Raw genomic sequence first — 4,748 nt, 5'->3', positions numbered from 1 at the left:
ACCACTGAGCCACGCCCCCAGCCCCTCACTGGGGGATTCTAGGCAGGAGCTCTACCACTGAGCCATGCCCCCAGCCCCTCATTGGGGGATTCTAGGCAGGGGCTCTACCACTGAGCCACACACTTGACCTTTCACTGAGGGATTCTAGGCAGTCTCTGATGGACTCTTATTTGTATGAATTAGGAGAAGAGACTCCTTTCCATAGGCAGTTGCTATCATGTCCAAGCACAACCTGAACTGTGTACACTCAACATGTACAACTGTATACAAGGAAATGTGTGTGTGTGTATGTTTGTATATATGTATATATATCTTAAGTTTGCTGTGTGTTATATATGCAATATATAAACTGCACAACAATAATGTTCAGTAGCATTCTAATCAATACAACTATTGTGATTTAAAAGAAAATTTAGCCGAGCAGTGGTGGTGTATGCCCTTAATCCCAGCACTTGGGAAGCAAAGGCAGGCAGATATCTGTCAGTTTGAGGCCACCCTGGTCTACAGAGTGAGTACCAGAACAGCCAGGCCTACCCAGAGAAACCCTGTCTTGAAAACACCCACTCACCTATCCTCAAAAAAATAAAAACTGGGTATGATGGCACAAGCTAACATTTGAAGATAAAGGAAGCAGGATCGAGAGTTTGGGGATATCCTTGGCTACATAGCAAGTCTGAGGCCATCCTGGCCTGCGTGAGACTGTCTTAGTAAAGGACTGAAGAGAAAACAGAACAAACAAACAAAAAAACCAGTATGTGAGTCCTAGGCCGAGTTCTGTCTCTGTTGGGAAGATAGCTGAGACAGCAAATGGCAGGAACCTGGGCCACCTCTACTGCCTGAGACTTCTAGCCTGCCTCACTCATAACTGGACTTGCTGGTGTGAGGAAGGGACTTCGGAGGTGCTTGTGTCATGTTCCTGAGGACTTGCCTTGGAGACTGAATCTAGACAGTTGTGTGTGTTGTCCGCTGCTGTGCTGCTGTGTCTGTCTCTCAGTGTCCAGCATGGTAGAAGGCCAAGTCACTCTGATGGCCTCTGTCTTCCAGCTGATGGGTAAAGATCAGGACTTTAGTTAGCCAAAGATAGCTGGGTTTGCCGATGCACTCTGATAATCATAACAGTTGAGAGAGGTTGAAGCAGGAGGATCCTGAGTTCAAGGTCAGCCTGAGCTTTAAAGTGAAACCCTAGCTCTACAGATAACCAATTAGCTGTCTGGAGTCAAGCAGCCCCTGAGGAATTAGTAAGTCCAGTCTTTCTTTCTTTCTTTCTTTCTTTCTTTCTTTCTTTCTTTCTTTCTTTCTTTCTTTTTTAATTTACATTTTTAAATGTATTATTTGTGGGGACGGTGAGCAAGTATCACAGTACAAGAGCGGCAGCCAGAAGACAACTCTCAGGGTTCTGTTGACCGGCAAACGCCTTCACATCCAGATCTACCTCACCAGCCCTGAACCCAGTCTTTCTCCTGCCACATACCTTCAGGTGGGTTTCCTAGCCTCAAATGCTTTGCTTCATGGTGGCAGAAGAGCTGTCACAGCTCCCGTCGTGTCAACTCCATTCGAGCTGGAAAGCAAGCTCTTTCTTTGTTTACTAGAAGAACTTGTTCCGTGACTTGCTCTGTCTTATGAAAGCCAAGCCTGTGCATTTCAGTGTGTACTGTGTGGTGCCGTGGCTATTGTAGCTTCAGGGGAGGCCGAAAGTGATCATAAGGAGATAGTATGCCCCCAGCTTATGCCTCATGTGACCCAGAATATACCTAGTGAGTACACATGGGACCAATTGTGCTTTTGAGTTTTCCCATTCTGTGTGCTCTATACTGGTTTTGTTACAGTGTGTGTGTGTGTGTGTGTGTGTGTGTGTGTGTGTGTGTGTGTTTTTTCCCCCCTGAGGGGTAACTGTCTGTCTGTCTTTTTTAGAGGGGAGGAGGTTGGGCAAATTCTACTCATGAAGCCCAGGCTGGCTTCCTTGAACCAGCAATTCTCCTGCCTCAGCCTCCAGAGTGCTGGGAGGTACACCCACCAGTCTATTTGATTGTTTGAAACCAAGCCTGCAGTTCTGCTTTCCCGACAGTCAGAGGCGTGACCGTAGTGTGAATGACAGCTCACAGAGGTCTTTGTTGTTGGAGCAAGCAGGCCATCCACAGAGCAGCGGGCAGGCTTGTGTGAGTGAGGAAGCCAGGGAGGAGGAAGCGAGGAGTAGGGGTGCCCTGGGTGATGCTGGTGGGAAGCAGCAGGTGGACTTCTAGCAGCTGTGACGCAGTTCCGTGCACTCCTCATAGGGAACAGAAGGGCCACTAACATCATTCTGGGAAATGAACAGTAGCCACTCTTTTGTGTTTATTGGAGCCTTTGAATTCCAGATCCCGCCAGAAGGCTGGCTCCCCTGCAGCTCCCGATGACAATGCAAAACTCCAGTTGCATTCCGAGTGGAGGAGGGATCCTCTGGGCTTTCTGGAAGGACACCCTGTTACTGCTCTTCTCCCAGACTGCTTGCAGTTGGCAGGCCTGCTGGGGAAGAATCAGAGCTTCAGAGTCATGGGGTTTGAGTTCAAGTTCTGGCCCCACAATCTCCTCACCCCTGGGTTTCACTATTCTTTTTACTGGAAAGCATGACTCAGTTTTGTTTCTTTGTAACCGTCACTCTGTGAGGACAGGGTTCATACTAGGCCTGATGCCCGGGACACATTTGGGCAATGTGGGCTCAGTGTTGTATCTGTCAGCTTTGGTTGGAAGAGATACAGAAACAAGTGAGACCTGGGACTCACACTAACAGAGCAGCAGTAATGAGTGGGCCCCACATATATTGGTCAGCCTCAGTAGGTATAGGAATACGTGAGCCCCAGGTCTCTGCAGTTACAGCGTCAGAGATTGGGTGTACTCCCAGCATGAGTTGGCAGTGGCTTTTGTCATATATCCACTCTGCCCTGAGACTGAGGCAGAGCCACGACCTCGTGGGTTCCATCTGTGTCACTCAGCTCATGTGCCTGACTTCCACAGCAGGTCTTGTTGGTGGGTGCTGCTATTTGGGGTCAGTAGCTTTGCATACATTGTTGCCTTTTCAAGAGCTTTTAAGCAGATGGGCTGAGCTGGGAAGGTTGAGAACCCTGGGTGAGAACCACTGGCCACGTGCCCCTCCCTGCCACAGCCGTGAACCTCTCAGGCATCTTTACCTCTCTCTATTTACAAGAGGCGTTTAATGGATGCTCTTTGAACAAAAGAATGAAGTTGTCTATTTAACATCTACTGTGAATTCATTTATTCACTCTCTGCATTCATTGAGCCTCTTTCTACCACCACAGGGTCAGATTCAGGGATCTCAGACAGGAAGCGGACAAAACCCCTGCCCTGGTAGTGCCCACTTGCAGCAGGGAGAGGAGGCCATCAGACATGGGCTAGCTGATCCTATTGTGGGTTTGTTTGGTTTGGTTTTGTTTGGGGGGTGGGGCAGGAGATGATTACATTTTTTATTCATTTTATCTTTGCATTTTATGTGTATGAGTGTTTTGCCTGTGTGTATATCTTCGTACCATATGCATGGAGGGCTGGAGTACGGCCTGGAGTTATAGATGGTTGTCAGCTGCAGTGTGGGTGCCGGGGATTGAACCTTGGTCACTTGGAAGATCAGTCAGTGCTCTTGACCACTGAGCCATCTCTCCTGCCTCAGTCTGATTTATCTACGCGTATACGCTTGTAGAGGGATTGCCAAGCTTTGTGGTGGGTTGACTATTCACTGAGCCCTCCTGCCGGCCTCTTTTTTTCTGAAGCAGGCCCTTGTGCAGTCTAAGGGGGGCCTTGACCTCACTGTGTGTCTGAGGGTGAGCTTGAACTCCTGATCTCCCTACCTCCCATGTGCTGGGATTTGGAATTATAGCCACCATGCCACCGCCTCCCTCTTTTCAGCTTTCCAAACTCAAGGTCTATCTATGACAGTGGTTCTCAATCTTCCTAATATCGTGGCCCTTAATACAGCTCCTCTTGCTGTGGTGACCTCTGAAAACATAAAGGTATTTTCGTTGCTACTTCATAACTGTAATTTCACTACTGTTGTGAATCATAATGTAAATATTTTAGGGGCTAGAAGTTTGCCAAAGGGGTTGTGACCCACACTCAGGTTGAGAACTGCTGATCTGTCTGTGTTCCTGTGAGAGCTTCCCAAATGTTCCATCGTATAGCTACACACTACAGCTGACTTACCTGTCTGTCCATTCCTGACCACTTATGGAGCTTCCTGTGAGCTGTTGTGGAAAACGCTATGGTGGCCTCTGGTGTACCGATCCCTGCTTAAGACTTTTGATTTCTTTGCACATACACCCAGAAGTGGAGTTACTGTGCTGACTGCTAGTGCTATTTTTAATGTTCTGAGGAACTGCCAAACCCTACCACAGCAGCCAACAGAATTCCACTCCCTCCAGCAGTGAGCAAGGGCTCCGGTTTCCCACAGCCCTGCCAACACTTGCTACTTCCCAGTTTCTTCATGGTAGCCGCTCTGAGGGGTGTAGGGCCTTGTCTCCTTGGGGCTTTGAGTGCATTTCCCCCATGATGAGTCATGCTGGGCATCCTTTTGTGTGCTATTGGCTGTGTATGTTCTCTGGAGATCATCCCAGAATCCTTGTGTATGTTAGTCAGGTGGTCTACCACTGAGCCACGCCCCCCAGCCCGTCTCTTGGGAGTTCAAAGCAGGGGCTTTACTACTGAGAGATACTCCAGGCCCCTCACTGGGGGATTCTAGGCAGGGGCTCTACCACTGAGCCACG

The 4,748-nt window shown here is 48.8% G+C and overlaps 1 protein-coding gene across 3 annotated transcripts in view; it reads left to right on the top strand.

The window, feature by feature from the left end:
- Positions 1-4,748, top strand: part of Bicra (BRD4 interacting chromatin remodeling complex associated protein) — a 75,762-nt gene that overhangs the window by 39,985 nt on the left and 31,029 nt on the right. For 2 of the 3 annotated variants that reach the window (XM_028779564.1, XM_028779562.1), the window contains exon 1: positions 1,121-1,477. The exons of the other annotated variant lie outside the window; for it this stretch is intronic. The gene's annotated coding sequence lies outside the window, so the exon portion shown is untranslated. Of the gene's footprint in view, positions 1-1,120; positions 1,478-4,748 lie in introns of those variants that run through there. 3 annotated transcript variants of the gene reach the window in all.

This window comes from Grammomys surdaster, unplaced genomic scaffold (assembly GCF_004785775.1).
Source record: "Grammomys surdaster isolate TR1022 unplaced genomic scaffold, NIH_TR_1.0 354, whole genome shotgun sequence".
Lineage (NCBI taxonomy): Eukaryota > Metazoa > Chordata > Mammalia > Rodentia > Muridae > Grammomys > Grammomys surdaster.
This window is presented reverse-complemented; position numbering and strand designations above follow the sequence as displayed.